This window comes from Rhinolophus ferrumequinum, chromosome 2 (assembly GCF_004115265.2).
Source record: "Rhinolophus ferrumequinum isolate MPI-CBG mRhiFer1 chromosome 2, mRhiFer1_v1.p, whole genome shotgun sequence".
Classification (NCBI taxonomy): domain Eukaryota; kingdom Metazoa; phylum Chordata; class Mammalia; order Chiroptera; family Rhinolophidae; genus Rhinolophus; species Rhinolophus ferrumequinum.
In genome coordinates, this window is record NC_046285.1 from 108,501,628 (window position 1) to 108,521,905 (window position 20,278).

At 49.5% G+C, this 20,278-nt stretch overlaps 1 protein-coding gene across 16 annotated transcripts in view; it reads left to right on the top strand.

Moving 5' to 3' along the window:
- The window catches only part of PCBP3 (poly(rC) binding protein 3), a 182,919-nt gene that overhangs the window by 46,241 nt on the left and 116,400 nt on the right, over positions 1 to 20,278 (top strand). Inside the window, exon 1 of one of the 16 annotated variants that reach the window (XM_033126354.1) lies at positions 17,324 to 17,434. The exons of the other annotated variants lie outside the window; for them this stretch is intronic. The gene's annotated coding sequence lies outside the window, so the exon portion shown is untranslated. Of the gene's footprint in view, positions 1 to 17,323; positions 17,435 to 20,278 lie in introns of those variants that run through there. 16 annotated transcript variants of the gene reach the window in all.

Sequence of the window (20,278 nt, forward strand, 5' to 3'; positions counted from 1 at the left end):
AAGCTTTAGAAATAGTCAGGCATTTGGGCTGAAAATTCTACTCTTTAGAACTTTTCTTCAGGAAAATAGAAGTAACCACTAAATTTACATACACAGAATGTTCCTGGCGTCATGAATTCAAATCATTAGCAGTTGGAAGCAGCCCAGATGCCGGGTAGAGGGTTCCGGAAGGCAGTGACTTCTTTCACAGCCCGTGGAGTGTTAGGCAGAATGGTTCCCGGTGCAGCAACCCACCCAGCACATGAGGTCAAAGTGCACATGAAACAATCCATGTGAAACCAAACCCAGGCAGGTGTGTGCGTTTTAATGGCCAGAAGGAGGTATTATACAACCAAAGGCTTATGGTGTCTCTTTCTGAGAGCTGGAATCACCACTAGTATTTGTTTACACACACTCTGAGTTTTCTCAGTTTTCTTAACTGAACAGATATCACTTTTATTCTCATAGGAGAAAAAACACATTTTTCTTGTAATTAGAGAAGAATTACGTGAAAATTAGTCTGATCTTTGATATGCAGAAGCAATTTTCTAAACAACGACAATGTAAGCAATTTCAAATAATAGGTAAGTTTAATTTTCATAGATAAATTTCTTTGAATATCAGTAAATGTTAGTAAAAGGCTAAAAATAAGCTGTTATGGACATTTTCTACAAATACTAGACATGGATGTCCTGCATTGTTTTGAAAGCACCTGCAATTGATCTCATTTGTTTTAAAAAATAGGTAAATGTTACAGTGAGAAACTACTAGAAGAAAACACACTGCTGCTGTCAGTACTTCTGTCTGGGAATTGGAGTTGCTTCTAAAATATTTCTTGCACTTTTCTATGCCTCCCAAACTGGACACCAGGAGCAGGCATGTGCTCTGCAATCACAGGACACGCATTCGTCGTCCCCAGGAGCAGGGGCTGAGCACCGGCCTGTGCAGGGGCTGCCCCTCCGCCTCCCGGCAGCCTGCTCTCAGCGTCCCAGGGCAGGGTGTGCACAGCTAGTGTCCACCGCTGATGGAGAACCGCTCGTGTCTGAGGAGTTGTCCAGTAGGTGTGTGGTGGGCAACCTCGGTGCCCTGTGAGAGGCCAGCCAGGTTTCCCGGGTCCGATTCTGCTGCAAGAGTGACCCGCTCGGAAAACCGAGAAGGTGAAAATAATGAAGTTTAACATTTTAATTTAATAAGTCCCAGTGCTGAGATGGATATAAAAATCCTTTTATAAATGATTGTAAGTTGATAGTGAATAAAGGATTTTATAATTTAATAATAAAAATTAAATGGTGTAATTTCAAAGGACTGAAACACCAGTGTCCTATCTGCAACCACCTGTCTAAGTAGGAAGTGAAACTGTGTCCCCTCTGGGCCGTGTGCGCAGGATCTTGCGCTTCTGGGCGGAGGAAACGCGCTGGAGGGCAGCTGGAGGGCAGGTGGGGCTCCTGGGGCGGTGTTCCTCCCTGACCTTGTTGCCGTGTCCCCACCATACACTGATTGGCGTCGAGATGGTACTTTTTGAGGTGGAGGAATGAAGAAGTCCAGCCCTTTCCCGCTGTGGCCATTACTGAGAATGTGATTACGTAGAGACACTACTGCATGGGGGTGGGGGTGTTTGTGGTTTGTGTGGGGCTGGAGCGGGGTCCTCCTTGCCCGCCCTCCCCCCACAGAAGCTCTCGGGAACTCCAGTGACCCCGGCTCTGTGGGCGCTGCACAGCTCTGAATTCATGAGACACTTGGTCCCCCAGGTCGGGAGAAATTTGGAGTCCAGGCTGGCCTCCTGCAGTCAGAGGGCGCTGTGGCCTGTTTTGTTTTGGGCTAAAACCATGGTATTTGCTCCTCTTCCTTGGTTGAGGTCTGTCAAAGTGTGAGCTCCCATTTAGCACACATCGGGTCCCCGGGGCAAATGCCCTGAGCTGTCTTTGTGAGTGTGCCCGCTGGGCAACCAGTGCCACCCGTCATCGTGAAGTGGTCTTAGGAAGTTTTGGGCCAGCACGTTCCGTGGGTGGCCCCCGCCACTGCCCCGCTCCCTGCAGGTCTCTGCTTGTTTGTTCTCTCCCGTCAGGGAAGCCCCGGAAACCAAGACTTCATGTTGGAAGGAAAGAGCCGCTCCAGTGGAGCCCTTGGGGTGCCAGCCCTGCCCCTGCCCAACCAGGTGGGCAGCCCTGTCTGTACGAGAACGCCTCAGTGTCTAAGTGCCAGGATGACAAGGGCGGCACCTGTGTGGCTGTGTGTAGGTGGCCAGGCGGGGCAGGGCCCCGGGGCTGGGACAGCACCTCAGTGGGGTCCAGAGGAAAACCCTCCCCTTCGCCGGCTGCTGGCAGTTTGCAGGCTGTTGGGACACGGGCTGGGGGGTCTGAGAGGGGCGATGGGAAGACAGCGCTGGCCCTCAGGAGGGCGGGAGGGCGTCCGCTCCGGTCACTCTGGCTGCTGTACTGGAAGATTCCCGAGGTTCCTCTGCGCCTGGAAGCAGGGAAGTTACAGGGAGTGGCTCAAACTGGAACGAGACTATCAGTGCACGGGCGGCTACCTTCACAAAAGGGATCAACTCGTTGCGGGTTCATTTTCTCCTTTCTAGTCTGTGCTTCCAAAGTGTCTTCCCAGCGGTAAAATCTGTGGCGAGTGTGGTTACATACACGATGCTAGGGTGTCACACTCAAACCCATGACTGCAAGAGCCTGGCCAGCGTGGCCAGCGGCAGCTGTCACCTGGGACACGTGAGCACGCAGCGCCTGGCGGGGGGGCCGACTCAGCAGACTGTCCGGAGTGTGCTTTTTCTGAGTGGTTGAAGTACAAGCCTCCTGTGGGGACAGTGACTTCTCCTTTCCCAGCCACCGTCACTGTGTCCTGTGATAATGTTGAAGAGAGTCCGCAGATGCTGACGCATGCGGATGGGCCTCCCAGCCACCTTTCCTTAAAGCTCTGTGACCTCTCCTGGGAGTCCTGGTGCTCAGGGACAGGGTCCCCTTGGTGCAGCTGCCTGTCTGTCCATTTGTCTCTTCGAGCGGGCACCTGTCCAACAGGTGCTGCGGGTCCGCTGCCCACCCAGCGCTTTTCTAGGTGCGGAGGGGGTGGCAGGGCACTGTCCCTGCCACCATGTGGCTCATTTCTAGTGGGGGGCAAGAGACCAAAACAGGACATGGCTTAAAAACACAAGCCAGCACGTGCAACTGGATTAGAACAGAAAGACTGACAAAAAGGGTGAGGGGAGACTCCTGGCAGGTGGCCCAGGGAGACGTTTCAGAGGAGGTGGCTGTAGAGCTGGTGGCCACACACTGTGTCACCAGCTGGAGCAGCGGTGGCTGGAACAGACCCCAGGTGGAGTGCAAAGGGGGGGCAGCTGGGAGGTGGGGAAGGGGTGGGTGGGACGTGCAAGAGAGCTGTGTCGCCCTCCCACCGAGGGTTTGGGTGTCATCCTTATGCCCTGGGGTGTCAGGTCCCCTTCCGTCCGTTTCCTGAAGCTCACTGGCTACGGCCTATAGGGGAGCAGATGGTGGACTGAGATGGGGGTGGTGGTCAGAGCTCAGGGACTCGCTGGAGGAGGGTCAAGGAGCCGGGCTGAAGAGGGGGGCTAGGGGCCTGAGTAGCTGAGACGGGGTGACCTGGAGGGTCAGGATTGGGGTGGGAGGGAGTCAGGACTGGTCTTGGACTTGCGGCCTAGACGTCCAGGTGGCTTGGTCAGGTGGGCAGATGGCTGGGGTAGGAAGGTCGCCTTGGGGAATTAGCAGGAAAAAAGAGGATTTATGGCTGTTGCCCGGGTGGGCTCCCCTAGGGAAGTGAGTGTGGTCAGTGGGGAGGAGCCGCGGACCCAGGAGCGCCCCCAAGCCTGTGGCACGAGCTGCCTGTGGCCCCGGTGCTCCTGCCCAGGTCCCACTGTGCTCGTGGGTGTGGCGGTGCCCACACACTCACGTCCCCCCAGGCCCGCACTTGCTCCCATCAGTGCGTCACTAGCCGCCAGCCGCAGGGAGCACCGGAGCCGACCTGCCCTCCCTGGCCCTGCCCAGCAGACAGCTCGGCTGTGGCTGCGGCTGTGGCTGACGTTTCTGTCTCCCTCTGGGAGGTTTGTGTGTCTTAGATTTCTTCCACCATGGCATTCAGGGTTGGGGAAGGTGTCTCCTTGGCCCCCCCTCCCCCCACTCTTTGTCAGGGCTCTGGCCTCTTTTGTGTGCTAATAATTTGCCTGCCTTCCCTATGTTTCCTTTGGTGAAGTACTGGATCAAACATTTGCTCATTTTAAAAATTAGGGTGTTTCTTACTGAGTTTTGACAGTTCTTTATACATTCTGGAGAGAGTCCTTTATGGGGCACTTGTTTTGCAAATATTTTCTCCCAGTGTGTAGCTTGGCTTTTCATTTTTGTATCTTTTGAAGATCAGAAGTTTTAAATTTTGATAACATTCAACGTATCAAGTTTTTTCTTTTTAGTATATGTGCTGCCGAAGCGAGCACAAGTTTTTTCTTATATACATCATGTCTTGTATCATACTTGAGAAATTTTTGTGAAACTGGAGGTCTGTAAGATTTTCTCTTATTCTTTCTTTGGGAAGTTTTGTAGTTTTGGCTATTACATTTAAGTCGGTGTTTTATTTTGAATTAAATTTATATAGGATTTGAAGAAAATGTCAAGGCTTTTTGTTTGTTTGTTTGTTTGTTTTTGTATATGGTATCTAGTTCTTCCAGTACCATTTGTTGAAAAGGTTATCATTTCCCCTTTCAATTATGTTGGAACCTTTGTCAAACATCAATTGACCATATGTGGGTATATGTTTTTAAGGGTACCTAGGACTTGATTTAATCAGGAACGGTGAGATGGCACGCACGGAAAGGACTGTCATGAAGGCAGAAGTGTGTCCTCACAGGTCCCTAGAAAGAGGAGGCAGGCCACCCGATGCGGGCTGCACGGGAAGCACCAGGGTGGGCCAGGAGGCAGAGGAGGTCTGAGTATGGGGGCAAGAGGTGAACTGGGCCAGCAGGTTTGGATGGGCAGGCTCGGGGCCAGAGGGGCTGTCCCTGATTGGCCCCTGGCCCCTGTGTGGCCAGGGGGACAGTGGCCCAGAGCTGGGGCCCATAGAGGAGGGGGTGGGCTGTGGGCTCTGATTGGTGGGTTTGCATGTGAAAGGAGCCCCCTCCCGGGGCGGGGGGCACTGTTTATCCTCTCTAGGAATTGGCTGACTCTAGGACAGCCCTCCAGGTGTCCGAGCGAGAGAACACACTCAACAAAGTGTGGACTATTTTGGGGCTCTTTTCTGATGTTTTGATCAATTTGTTTATGACTAGCTTCATCATGAAAAAAGACAGTGTAAGTTCTCGCACCTTGTTCTCTATTTCAGAGTTGTTTTGTCTGCTGTAGTCCCTTTGTATCTCCACACACATTTCAGAACCCGCTTTGCCTGCTCTGCTTTGCTGAGATTGCCGCGGACCGATGGGTCATCTTGGCGCGGTGGGCGTCCTGCTGCCTAGTGCCGAGGGGGGCAGCCTGGCTTCGCCCTGGTCTTAGGGGTCAGTGTCCGTCCTGCACCCTGTGCATGCCCGCGCTGTGTGTGAACCCGAGGTCCTTCATCTGGTTCCGAAAATGCACTTATAGTCCAAGTTTGCCCAGATAGTTTTTCATGAGTGATACTGAATTTTATCAAATGCTTTTTCTGCATCTATTGAGATGATGATATAGTTTTTCCTTTTTAGTCTGTTTATATGGTCCATCCATGTAAAAATAAATTACATTGATTTTTTAAAAAAAACACATCAAGCCAATTGCATTTCTTGTCGAAATCCACTGTCATGATTTTTTTATACTGTAGGGCTTCGTATGCTAACATTTAAGAATTTTTTATGTTTGCACCTGTATTTATGAAGAATTTTGGTGTATTTTCTTCTAGTGTCTTTTTGTGGTTTTGGTAACAAGTTTCATGTTTGCTTCCTAGACTCAGTTGGGGAAGTGTTCTCTTATACTCAATTTTCAGAACAAGTTAGTGAGGAGTCGGTATTATTTTCTTCCTTGAATATTTGGTAGAATTCACCATCGAAGCCATCTGGATTGGTGCTTTTATTGATGGGGAGGTGTTTAGCTTGAATCCAATTTTTTGAAATCATACATGGTTATCTGATTCTTCTTGAGTGAGTTTTGATAGCTTGATTCTTCTAAGAATTTGTTTCATCTAAGTTGTTAAATTTACTGCCACGTAATAGTTTCTAACATTCCCTTGTATTTTATTATTTATTTTTTATTGAAGTAAAATTCACATAACACCCAATTAATCATTTTAACACGTGCAGTTCAGTGGCATTCACAGTGTTGTTCAACCACCACTCAGTTTCAGAAGTTTTAAAAACTCATCCCAGAAGAACACTCCACATCCATTAAGTAATCACTCTCCATCTCTCCCTTTCCCCATCACATGGACACCGCTAACCTGCTTTCTGTCTCAGTGGATTTCCCTATTCTGGATATTTCATTGAAATGGAATCAAATGGTAAGGTGACCTTTTGTATCTGGCTTCTTTCACTTAGCACAATGTTTTCAAGGTTTATCTGAGTTGCAGTGTGTGTCAGCACTTCAGTCCTTTTTAGAACTGCAGATTATTCCATTGTATAGCTGTATTACAATTTGTTTACCCAGTCATCCGTTAATGGGCACTTGGGTTGTTTACACCTTTTGGCTATTGTGAATAGTGCTGCTGTGAACAAGCATCTGATTGAGTCCGTTTTCATTTATTTTGGGTGTATACCTAGGAGTGGAGTTGCTGAGTCACAGGGTAATTCGATGTCTAATTTTCTGAGGAACTGGCAGACTTTTGCACAGAGGTTGCACGATTTTACATTCATACCAGTAATGTATGAGGTGCCTGTTTCTCCACATCCTCATGTTACTTGTGATCTTTTATTTATAGCCACTTTAATAGGTGTAAAGTGGTATCGCTTCATGGTTTGACTTCTTTTTAATGTCCTTTGTATCCATAGTAACATTCTATTTATAATTATTGATACTGGTAATTTGTATTGTCTTCCTTTTTTTTCCTGATCAGTATGGCTAGATGTTTATGAAAGAAGAAACTTTTGGTTTCATTAATTTTCTGGTTTTCCTTATTGCTTTCCAGCTCATAGATTTCTCCTCTTTATTTCTTCTGCTGTCTTTGGGCTTAATTTGCTCTTTTTCTTTCTAGTTCTGTAGAGTAGAAGCTTAGGTTATTGATTTGAGATCTTTTTTTCCTAATCTAGGCATTTTAGTGGTATAAATTGCCCTCATAGTACTGCTTTTGCTGCATTCCACACATTCTGATACCTTGTGCTTTCATTTTTACTCAGCTCAAAAGCTTTCTAATTTCCACTGTGATTTCTTCTCTGACCCATGTGTTATTTAAAAGTGTGCTATTTATTTTCACGTAGTTGGAGGATTTTCAAGGTATTTTCCTGTTATTGACTTCTAATTGAATTCAGTTGTGGTCAGGGAACATTTTCTGATTTCAATCTTTTAAGTTTTATTGGAAATTTTTAATGGCTTAGATGTAGTCTTTAAAAATATTCCATAATCACTTGAAAAGAATATATATTGTGTTGTTATTGTGTAGAGTACTCTATAAATGTCAGTTAAGTCATGTGAGTGATAGTGTTGTTTGAGTCTCCTATATCCTTTACTGATCTTCTCTTTAGTTAGTTTGCCCCTTCATTATTATGTAATGCGCTTTTAAAACTTCTGATAATATTCTTTGCTCTGAAACTGACCGTTTTCTGATGTTAATATAGCCATTCCAACTTTCTTTTGATTAGGGTTTGCATGGTATATATTTTTCCATCCTTTTTCTTCAAACCTATTTGTATGTTTATATTTCAAGTGGGTTTGTTATAAATAACATATAAGGGGGTCCTTTGTTTTTTTTTAATCCAATCTTAAAATCTATTTCAATTAGGATGTTTATACCATTTATATTTAATGTCATTATTGGTATGATTGCTGTTGGTTTTCTGTGTGTCCCATTTGTTATTAGATCCTCTTTACCTGCCTAATTTTGGATTGAGTACGTTTTATGATCAGTTTTATCACCTTTACTAGCTTATTGGTTATCACTTTGTTTTTAGAGATTGTTTTGGGATTCATTGTATATGTCCTTACTTATCACTGTCTGTCTTCAAGTAGTATTATACTGGTTCACTTGCAGCATAGAACCTAACAACAGTAACTTCTACCTCACTTCCCCTGGCCTTTATGCCGTTGTTGTCATGCCATTTTACTTCTACATTGTTACAAACCCCACAATACATTTATTTATGCTTTAGTCTGTTACCTCTTAAAAATTAATAAAAGAGGCATTTCTATTTATTCATGAATTTCCTGTTTCCAGTGCTTTTCATTTCTTTTGTAGATCAAGATTTCCTTATATCATTTTCCTTTTGTATGTTGGACTTAGTTTAATGTTATTTGTATGATAGTTCAGGTGTGTTAATGATGAATTATTTTAAGCTTTTGTTTGTTGGAAAAAAATCTTCATTTTGTCTATGTGTTTGAAAGGTGTATTTTCACTTCTATGGTATTTCAGTTTGACAGTTTTTCCTTTATTATTTTAGAGATGTAATTTCATTAACTTCTGCCTTGCATTGTTTCTGAAAAGTCCCCTGCCCACAGTGCCTGTGCTGGTCCCTCTGTGTATGTTTCTTTTTGCTCTGGCTGCGGTTGAGATTTTCTCTTTGGGTAAATCGATTATGGTGTGCCTTGGTTTAATTTCCTTCATGTTTTCTTCTGAAGCTCAGGGATTATTGACCTCCTTGGATCTATGGGTTCATAATTTTCATCAATTTTTGAAAAATGTTTATCATTCTTTTTTTTTTTTTTTTTTTTTTTTTACCAGGCCTCAGACCCCATTTCTTTAAATATGTTTTTATCTCATCCTGCCCTCCCCTGTAAGTCTTCAATTTCACATAAATTTCTTTCTTTTCTTTTAGAGGAAGAGTGGCTCTTTCCTTCTCAGGTTCATTTTTTTTTCTTTGGGGCAGGGGAACAGGACTTCTTTTTTCTATTGGGGAACAGTGTGTACTTCCAGGACTTTTTCCAAGTCTAGTTGTTGTCCTTTCAGTCTTAGTTGTAGAGGGCGCAGCTCAGCTCCAGGTCCAGTACCATCCCTTGCTAGAGTCGAACCGGCAACCTTGTGGTTGAGAGGACGCGCTCCAACCTACTGAGCCATCCGGGAGCTCAGCGGCAGCTCAGCTCAAGGTGCCATGTTCAATCTTAGTTGCAGGGGGCAGAACCCACTATCCCTTGCGGGAGTTGAGTTGTCGAACCGGCAACCGTGTGGTTAAGAGCCCGCGCTCCAACCAACTGAACCATGTGGGAATCGAACCGGCAGCCTTTGGCGTTAGGAGCATGGAGCTCCAACCGCCTGAGCCCCTGGGCCAGCCCCCTCAGGTTCATTTTAGACACGTTCTGTCTGATTGTTGTGCCTGCACGTTGATTCATCTTCCCTTTTGTAGTGTCTGATGTAACAGTAATCCCGTCCAGTGCCTGTTCATCTCTAGGTGTTTGATTTGGGTCTTTGTAAATGCTTTTCATGTCTCTCCTTAGCATGTTATGCTTTCCGCTGTCCTCTTAAACATATACAGTGCATTTACAACAGCTGTTTTAGGGACCTTGTGTACTAATTATTTCCATGTGTAATATCTGGATCTTTTTCTTATTGATCAGCTGTTCTCATTATGAGGTATATTTTCATGCTTTCTTTGCATACCTGGTAATTTTTGAATACATGGAAGACATTGCGAAATTTATGTTGTTGGGTTCTGTATTCTTTTACATATTTTAAACTTTCTGTTTGGAATGCTTTTAAGTTTGCTGGAAAGTTTAGATCCTTTGGTGGTTTGTTGTTAAATGTTGTTAGACAGTTCCCAGTTTACTCCACCAGTTTTCTACTTACGTGGCCCTGCTGTAGTTCCAAAAGGTTGGCGCAGTGGCCCATGTCATAAGGTTCCCTGGCCAGTTGTTGGGCATGAACCATTCTTAGAGAGAGGGACCGACAGCCACCGGTGTCTGTTTCTTGCTCTTGGCCCTTTCTGGTGGCAGGTATATGCTCACTCACACGTGCTGGTTGGGTTCAGATGAAGACTCAGGTGCCCCACCTCCCCCACCCCTTCCCAGGTCTCTGGAACATTGCCCTGTGGCTCTCTCCTTTCTGGTCCTCTGCCCTGCTCATTCCAGCTGCTGTTGCCTTCCTTTATCTCAACCCCGTTTCCCCATCTCAGGCCTCCCCTGGCTTTCCTGGATCCCCGCTTCCTGCACTGTACCCTGGAACTCTCCCCACACTGCAGGCTGGGTGATCAGGATGTGTCACATTGTTTCTTTCCCTCGGGGGTCACTGTCCCACGACCGAACACACTGTCCTCAGGTCTTTTGTCTGGTTTTTCACTGATGGGGGAGAGTAAATCCGATCCCTCCTTTTCTGTCACATGTGGAAGTGGACATCCTCCTATGGCGGTTTGTGACACCCCTCGCCTTTAGTGCTCATGCACAGAGGCCCGTGGGCGCCTGCAGAAGCGCTGGCGGTGCTGACCTGCCTCTGACGTCTTTGCCCGGCAGGGCTCCTCGGCCCTGTGGGCTAAGCAAAGCTCTGTTCAGGCTGGGGCTGAGGCCACACCTAACCAGTTTTCTCCACCACGCCCCACAGATTGAAACGCTTTGCGAATCCCGCCCCAGACCTCTGCCGGCTTTAGGGCTGTGGGTCAGGGTTTAGGGGAGTCTGGGACTTGGAGCGCTTATCTGAAGTTCCAGGCTCAGTTTCGAGTTTCACCACTTTTTGAGGAATTTTTTCTTTGGGAGACTGCCTTTGACCCTCCAAATCACTGATTTATGATTACGTTTTTAAATCCATGACTTTGGTTTGATAAAATCTGGTATCTGAGGTGACAGGTCATTCTTTGTGTTGTCTACCTATGACAGTTACAATTTCTCTAACCCGCTTACAGGGCTCTCGAGCCACCTTCAGGTGGCCCCAGGGAAGCAGCGGCTCTTACAGCTGGTACCGAGCTCACGTCTTTAAACCGAGTGATTCTTTCTACAGCCGTCGGTGTTTAAAGTCTCGCTTGCGTATGAAGCCACATGTCTTGCTGCCCCTCCTTGTGGCCTGGTTTTGTGTCACACGAGGGACCTGTTAAAGGTCAGGGTGCAACAAGAGTGTCAATGCTATGCACGGTTTCCCTCTGGCTTCTGTGGAACCAAGATTTAAAGAGAGGCACGTTCCTCCTTTTCTATTAACCTTTCTTCCAAGCCAGCCTGACCACACTGCCCCGCGTACACTGAGCAGACGCTCGCTCGGTTTGCCCCCTGCTCCTGCACGTCCCCTGAGCTCGGCAGTGAGGAGTTTGCCCTGGGGCCGCGGTGGCGCGTCCGGGCTGTGCGGACACATCTTTTGTGGCTGTTACTCCAGTTCTGCAAAACTACCTTGAAATGATTCCGTTTCAATTTATCCTGAAGGTGTCTTCGGTTTTCTAAAACTCACGAGTACTACTTCCTACAAGTTCTCAGCAGTGTCGTGTGCAATACTAACGCAGTCCTGGCAGCAGCTCAAGTTCATGAGGCGCCTGGTGTGTGTCAGCCGTGATCATCAGGGAACCTCGCTCCGGCCTCAGTGTCCGCGGCGCGGGCGGTGACGTCACTGTGGTTGGCAGTGGTGAGGCGGGGCTTGATCCGCGGCCTGCGGCCTCCGGAGCCGGAAAGCCGCTTCCCGATGGCGCGCGGGGCGTGCGGTGCGTGACGCGGTGGACGCGCGGTGACCGTCGATGACGGCCGCCTGCGTGACGGACGCCTCGGTGTGCTTCCGGATGGGGGCGGGAGCGGCGTGTTGCCGTGCGGGGGTCCAGAACTCAGCGTCGGTCCTGACGGTGGTCCTGACGGCAGCCACGCAGGCCCAGCCCACTGGGCTTCCACAGCCACGTCAGCAGCCCCTGCGGGAGGGGCGGCGGCGGCAGTCGGGGGCACGCGCGGAGGTGTCGGGCTGTGGGTAAGCGGACTCGGGAGACGGCGGGCCCTCGCGTAACGAACGGCGCGAACGGGACCTCGTCTGCTCGTCGGTCCGCGCGTACTCTCGGGTGCCGGTGACGGCCAGGCTCTCTTCTGGAATCCCGCCTCCTTTGGCTTCCGTCCCGTGGGGCCCACGAAACGTAACTGTGAGGAGCGACACAGTGTGGCCGGTGGTGGCGTGTGCTGCGCAGGAGACGGGGCGAGGTTGTGGGAGCGCCGCGCGGGGTTCTGCGTGGGCGGCCGGGCGGCGGAGACGGGGCCTCGGGACGGCCTTGACGAGCTCTGCTGATAGGCCTGGCGGGCTCGGGAGCAGCGAGGCGGCCAGCGCGGCCCGGTGAGGCCAGAGGGCAGCGGGGACGGTCGGGCCCGGAGGCTCAGCCCGAGGCCGGCGGGCTGCTCTGCGCTGCGGCGGGGCGGGCAGCCGGGCGGTCTGCTTTCTGTCTGTGTCGGGTGGTTTTTTCCGACTCACGCTGTTACACAGAGGACACCCCAATCCGTCCTGGCTTGGGGCTGGTGTTGCAATGGTGCAAGTCTCGATCCGGTTTTCCCAGAGCCTGAGGGACCGGCCTCTGGAACTCAGGCCTAGAAACGAGGCCTCGTGAGCTGGGCCTCTGCCCTAGGCTTCGGTGTTGTCCAGATTCGTCCTCCTGGCTGCAGTGCTGGGGATGAACCGTGTCGGGTTCAGCCGCCCGGTCTGTGCTGCACTCTGCGGGCCCCGTGCCAGGAAGACAGAGACAAGCCGTGCGTTTGGGCCACTGAGACCGCCATGGGAGGGCTGCCGCTGGGATCTGGGAATCCCTGAGGCTCGGCTCAGGACAGGCAGCCAGCTTCTTACGGGGCGCCTGTGGCCGCTTGTGCACGTGGGGAGGGAGCGGGCGGTTAGAGCACTGAGCTGGTGGGAGCGGAAATGGCTCTGCTTCCCTTAGCAGTCTTGGTTGAGTCCTGCAGTGTCTTCCCGTGGGATTCCCCCGGGAGGGAGAGTGGGGCTGTGACGAGCAAGAACAGAGCTCATCTGCAGTGGATGGTGCCCAGGGGAAGTGGTAGCTTTGGAAGGACTTGGATTTCATTTGCACGTCTTGAGAGCTTTCCACACTTCCTTAGACGGAGGTGAAGGGCGGCCCAACATAGGGAAGCCAAGACGGCCTCCGGCCTCTGTGCGGGGCCTGGCTGGACCCAGCTGGGTATGTTTGGCTCCGACTGCTGGTTGGTGGTGCAGCCCAACCCGGGCCCAGCTCAGGACTGGCTTTCGACTACACCGAGACAGGAAATTAAGACACAAAAATGACAGAACTTGGTTAAAACTTGTATTTACTTGGAGGTCTTTTTATTCTTTGGAATACTGAATTGGTTATTTGCTTTTCACAGTTTTTCCTCCTCTGTTTCAGTAAGGTAACAGCTTTCACTAGAGAATTGGAAAATTCAGAAAGTGTGAAACAGGACTTTAAAACTCACCTACAGCGAGTAGGGACAGGACATGCAGAGCTCCCTGAGCAGGCTCCTCGTCAGGGACCTTCCCGCTGTGTCCTCCTTGGTGACGCCTCGGCCCACAGCCTGCACGTCACAGGCAGCCCTGTGATCACGTTCTCACAGACGCCCGGGCTCCTTCCTGTGGTTGAGTCTGCTGGGCACAGTCACAGCACGGTTCCCCCAGGAGACCACGCAGCCCCGTGGACCGGCTGCGGGCCTTGGGATGGCCTCCAGCCCCTGCCAACCTGGCTACACCTCCCTGGGGGGGGTTGCTTTATCTGAGGCCATTCTGGTACATCGGGTCTCCCTTTCTCTGATCCCAGTCTCAGCTGATGACCACGGGCTCGTCCCCCTCCCTTGGAGCTTCCAGGGTGGCCCCCTGCTTGCTCAGGGACTTGCTTCGGCTCCTGTGTGCCATCTCTCCTGGGCCTCAGGTTCTTCTCCCTGGCAAACCGCTTCTGTTAGCGTCCAAGTTGATTCAATAGTTCTCATCTTAAAAAATTCCTCCCTTGATATTGCGCCAAAATGGCAGATTAAATTCACCGTGACCTTGCTTCTTTTAAAAACCCACGGAAAAGGCACAAGCCACTAAGAGGTCGAGAGATGACAGAATTTGGGACGCACACAGACGAGCAGGGGGCCTTGCAGATCTGAAACACGGAAGGCGAAGAGGTGTGTGCGTGCGTGCGTGTGTGTGTGTGTGTGTGTGTGTGTATGTGTGTGGTGGGGAAGGCAAATGCATTGCAGCCGGTCTTGCCCCCACGCCTCAGGAATGATGTTACCATATGTCCTTGACATTGGGGCAGGCGAGGCAGTAAAGATGGGCTGAAACAGGAAATGGGTGCAAAGCCTGTTGACAAGTCGTCAGCTGCCCAGCTCCCCGCCCTGCCAGCCCGTGGCCCTTTTGTAGCCTGGCTGAAGACTGCAGGTTCCTCCCCTGTGGGGGTGGGGGGACCAGGAGCCTGCTGGCCCAGCAGAGGGGACTGTCCTAAACAGGAAGTAGGGCCAGCCCTGCCCTGTTGGCCCCAGAGCACCGGAAGCCTGGGATGGACCTGGGCTGTGAGTGGAGGGTGCCGGCCTGCGAGCATGGAGAAGTGGCCCAGGGGGGCTCCGGGGCTGTTCCCTGCTGTGTTTGGGGAGCCCTGCTGTAAGCACGAAGCCTGCAGAGCTCTCAGGGCACACGTGCCTGGAGCTGGTCCTCGTCCGAGAATGGGGTGCAGCAGGAGGAGCGAATCGGGTCCCAGAGCTCTGCGTGCACCTGCCACTGGTGGAAGGAAGGAGGGAAGCGTAACACTGAGAGGACCGGAGGGGCAGAGGGGGCAGGGCAGGGGCGGGGCTGGGAGGGGAACATCGGTGTAGTAGGAGGAGATTAGCCCCTGACTAGAACAGAGGGCTGGGGAGGCGAGAGAGCCCCGCGAACCTGGGAATTAAAAATGTGCAGGTAAAGAGCAAAGAGGGTGAAAGAACCCGTAGAGGTGCCTGTGGGAGGGGACCCTGTTTCCACCCTAAGCTCGTGGAATTCTTTGACTTTTAAAACGTACATTGATGATTTTCTTAAAAATAAAATGAGGAGGTTATATAGCAAATACTATTTTACAAAAAAATAAAATGGTGAAAGCAGGGCCTCTCCAGCCATGGCCAAGCTGGGCTGTGTGGCCATCTGGTCCTTTCCAGAGGGGCTTCCTTCGCACCACTTGGCCAGCTCGGTGGCCTCTGCCCTCCCCCCCCCCAAATCTGTGGGAAGTGTCCCCCCCAGCTCGAGAACTCTGTAGCTTTAGTCCATAGAGCGACCCCTTCCTGTGGTGTGTTCTTTCTCAGGTCCCCCAGGTTTGTTGTGTGTCACCTTCTCCTGCATGCACCCCCCCCCCACCCCGTGTGAGTCGCCCCGCCACTGTCACAGCCCACCCTGCTGTATGGCTGGTGCACGGCTGCAGACATTTCGGTCTGTTTCACTCCAGCCTGTGTCAGGGAGTAAGATGCCTACACACTTCTGTGCCCTGCTTTTAAACTGCATGCTGTGCTGCAAAATGTTCAACGTTCCCCGGGTGAAAATAGAACACCATTGTCTAAAGGTTGCGTAGTTTCCACTGTATGGATGTAGGTATTTATTAAAGCATTCCCTTTTCGTTGTGTAGCTTGTGTTTTTCTCAGCGCTGTTGCCAACATGGGGAGTAGGGAGGTGGGCGACCTTGCGCATCTGTCAGCCTCCCGTCCCCTGAGGCGGAAGCAGTGTTCGTCCGAGTGGAGTTCCTGGGTCAGAGCACGTGGGTGTTTTAGAAGAGGCATAAAGTGTAACTGCCAGACTGACCTCACGATGGCCAGCTGAGACCAGATGAGGTGCCTCTGTGCTGTATCCCCGAGAGCACTGGAAACAGAACAGTGGACAGCTGTCCTTAGAGTTAGTCTTTTCCTTACTTGTAAAACAGTCCAGTTTTATTGAAGACATTATGCTTTTAATTCCGTGGCACATATTTTCCCCAGTCGACTCATTCACCTTTTAATCTGATGTTGGCGTTTGGGGCAGTTACATCAATATTTTCCTTTGTGATGTCCTCTTCTGTGTGTTCACCTGCAGAAACCTTCCCCATCCTGAAATGTGGGTAGTCGCTTACATTTCCTTTTCTGCTTTAACTGTTTGCATTGACCTGTGTAATCCATTTAGGATTTATTAATAATTTGATATATGCTATGAGGTGAAGGTGTAAGTTATTTTTTCTTCTAATTGTTAAAAACACTATTTATTGAAAAATACTTTATTTTCCCAATGATTTGTGCTGCTACTTTTATCCTATATGTGCATCTTTTATGAAAATATTGTATATATAGTGTCTTTCTAAATTCTCTAATTGATCTGTTTCTTTTTGTGCTGCTACAACTATTTTAGTTATTTTAGTTTTATGGTATATTTATTTGCTAACCTAATTATTTAAAAAATATTTTGGCTGTTCTTGGCTACTCATTTTCTAGATGAAATTTAGAAAGATTTTCAAGTTAAAAAAGTTAATCAGATTGGAATTTCATTTCAGATGGATCAGATTTATAACTTAAATTGTAAACAGCTGAAATTTTAACAGTATAAATTTTTAGTATAGAAAGATACTATTTCTCCATTTAGTATGTTATTAGCTTTCAGTTACATTTTATAGCTTTCATGCTATAGGTGCATTTTCTCTTTTGAACTCATTTGCTACTAATTTATGTTATCTGGTTACAGTAATTGGGACTTTCCCTATTACATTTCTTAAATATTTAAGAGTGTGTACAGGAGAGCTGTCGATTTTTATGCATTTGGGCGTGCCCGCTGTTAAAATGCTTTTAGTTGCTGTAGGTTTCTAGTTGGGTTTTGACTTCTTCCGCACTTGGCCCAAATGCTTTCACCAGGAAGCGTGCTTGCTGTCTGGTGAGCGCTCTTCTTCAAGTAACAGAAGTCGTCTTCTAGTGCTAGTCTCTTGTTTGATTTTTTTTTTACTAAAGGGGTTCATTGCTGCTATTACAATAGTCACATGATTTTCTCCTTTCATTTCCTAATAGAGAATTCCATTGATGAAATTCCAAGTGTTGATTCTTGGAATAAATCCTATTAGTTCTTCATTGATACTTTTTAATAGTCTTCCAATTATAATACACTCCCAATATTTCATTTGAACTAGGATAAGGGTTAGTAATAGAATTAGGGCTGGAGTTCAGGTTAGTGCCAGGGTGGGGTTGTGTGAGGGGTAGGGTTAGGGCTGAGGTGATACTGCCCTATATGTTCATTTTCTTCCCTAATTTTTAATTTATTTCGGTGTCATGTAAATGATAGCATGCTTCCATAACATGATTTGAAAAACTTTCCCTATTTTTCTATCCTTTGTTTAACACATTTTTTGTCTTCTGTTTAGGAAAGCAAATATTGTTGGTCTAATATATGATGGAATTCCTCTATCAAAGCCTCTAAGCCTGGAGCCTACTTTGGAGACAGAGTTTTGACGCCTGTGCAGTTTCTATCATGGGTATTGATCTTATCCATCGATTTTTTCCCCCTTTGAAAATAGTACATTTCAGGGACGTTTTCAGGTCCATGGGTACAGATGTTGTGCTCTTACACTTTTTCAGTCTTTTCTTTCTCTCTTGTTGTGTTCTCTTCATTTCTAATACTTAGTTCATCTTTTTAGTCATATTACCAAATTTGTCTTCATTTTGCACTTAGTTATGTTTTATTATTTAATAGCTGTTAGTCATATTGATTATAATTTTGTTTACAATTTAATTTGTCATCTAATATGCGTTGTCTTCTTTTCCTTCCTTCAATTCAGGGTTACGCTGTTATCTCTCTAACCTCTTGAATTGTTCTTTGGGACATTTTAACTTGTTTTCTAATGAATGCATCTGGCTCTCAATTTTATTTTAAAGAACTTTAAACTCCACCTGTTGGTTTTGGTGTGACCTGTTCTCGTTCAGCTGCTTGTCATTCCCAGTCTTTGTTCTAAAATTTCTACATGATTTTTCCTCTGTTGAGGAAGACTATGCTTTCTTTTGTTGTTAAGTTTCCGCTCTTAAAGCTTCACATTCAGAGAACGTGTCCTGTCTGGCTCAGTGAGGGTGAGCAAAGGGAGCCCGTGAAGCTGTGCTTATCACGTAGGAGCAGTGACCCAAGCTTGGCCAGGGGCTGGGGGCCTGCAGAGGAGGACACTGCATCAGTCGTGGGGGTGAGGGTGGTTCGAGAGCGACAGCCAGGGAGTGTCACACCTGGGCCCCTGGGAGATGGTAAGAATGCATGCAGTGGGAAGAGATCTGCAGTTTGGGAGCAGATTCACTTCTGTGTGGGGTCTCAGGGAGCGTGTCCCAGGGGCTTTTGGATCCCTGCACGGAGCGGGGGTGGGGGTAGCTAGAGACTCGAAGAGATGTATGTGCCAAGAGCCTAGCCGTGTCACGGGGCTGCACTCGGGAGAGGTTAAGCTCCCGAAACAAGGTGGTTTTCATTAGGTTAAGTTTGTCTCTTGGACATACAGCCCTGGCTCTGGGTGGCCTGCCATTCTGTGTGGTTCTGACAGTCTGTTGGCATGGCATCTGATAGACCAAATGCACATGCATTTCCTGTGGATGCGGAGATGGCACATGGAGAGCAAACAACAGCAGTTCAAGGATGTGAAACTCAAGTTATGCCAACTTGTATCATGGTACATGGACCACTGCCACCGACTGTGCTACACAGACCACTGCACGCCAACAGCGTTACATAGACCACTGCACGCCGACCGTGTTACACAGACCACTGCCACCGACTGTGCTACACAGACCACTGCACGCCGACAGCGTTACACAGACCACTGCCACCGACCGCGTTACACAGGCCACTGCACGCCAACAGCGTTACACAGGCCACTGCAACCGACGGCGTTACACAGGCCATTGCCACCGACCGTGTTACACAGGCCACTGCCACTGATGGTGTTACACAGGCCACTGCTCGCTGACGGTGTTACATAAGACCGTTGTATACCAATATGTGGCATGGTGGCCCCTGGCTTCCCTGTGGCTGGGCCATGCCATCTCCTGGGTGGCCCTGTGCTCAGTCACAGCTATTGTCATGAAGGAGGGAGAAGGGATTTGGGGACAGCTAGCTGTCTCCCACAGGGACAGATGAGGCATGCAAAGCTTGTCATCGCTGTACTTCAGGGCGAGGGAGGGGAGGAGCGGAGGGCTGTTGTTTGGCAGGTAGGGGTGGAGGTAGGTGTTACACATGCTGCTAGGCCAGGGTATCCAGCCTGGCCCAGGAAGTGACAGACGTGGGGTGACACTGCTTCTTGTGCCACCTGAGGGAGCACTGCCAGGGCCCTGGCCTCCTTCCAGTACCGTACTGGCATCTCACTGCCCCCCCCCCCCCGTCCCCCAAGATACCATCTCATTGTTATAATGTGGGCCCAGGACTAGGAAGAGGAAAGGTGTGGAGGTTGTGGCCTCAGGAGAGGAGGACATTTTTACATCCTCTCCATAGAGCGATGGTGATGTGGAGGTGGCGTTGGCACCCTCCTGAAGTTCGGCTCTCTCACCCTTCATTATAGACCGTGTTTACTGTGGGCCTAGGCCCCCGTTGTGGAGCTCTGAGAGAGCCGAGCGCCCAGCTGCCCGGGCCACACCATGCCCCAGGGCCCACAGCGCCCGGCTCTTCAGCCCTCCTCCTCTAGCTCTCCCGAGTTGAGTGACATTTGTTATGGGCATTGGTCTTTCTTTGTCTCTTCCCTTTCGCGGGGACATTGGAGCGTGCTGTGCTCCCAGAGGTTTAGACCGTCCTGCAGCTGGGCAGGAAAGGGCTGGTCGCTTCCCCACCACATGACTCATTCTGTCCTCCCCTGCTGCCGCTGCCAGGCTGTCTGGTGGCCCCACATGCAGAGACAGTGATGGATCTGAGAACTGTGTCACTGCTCTGTGGTGGCCAGGGATGGTGTGCGGGGGTGGGGAATGCGTCCCCTCCTGGAGACAGACAAGCCACAGCCAGCCTGTCTGTGCACTGCCAGTCAGGACCGGTGACTGCAGCAGAGCGGTCGGGGCGCCCCGGCCTGGACGGCTGCGAGCCACCTCGCGTCCTCCCTGGGCTGTGTCACGGGGCCAGGATGCACTGCGTCTGCCTGAGCTAACTCAGTAGTCTGTTAACGTCAGACTTCCGTTTCTCCAGAAGTCCAGTGGCACTTCCGGTTGCACCATTCCATTAGTGCACCTCGTACCACCTTGGGTCCTGTTGCTTGTATTGTGGAGGCCGCACAGTGACACTCCAGCCACACCGAGGTGGAAAGGAGCGTTCGGTGTGGGCCGTGACCTTTCCGGCGCTCTGGCTGTTTCGCTCTTTCAGGGCACAA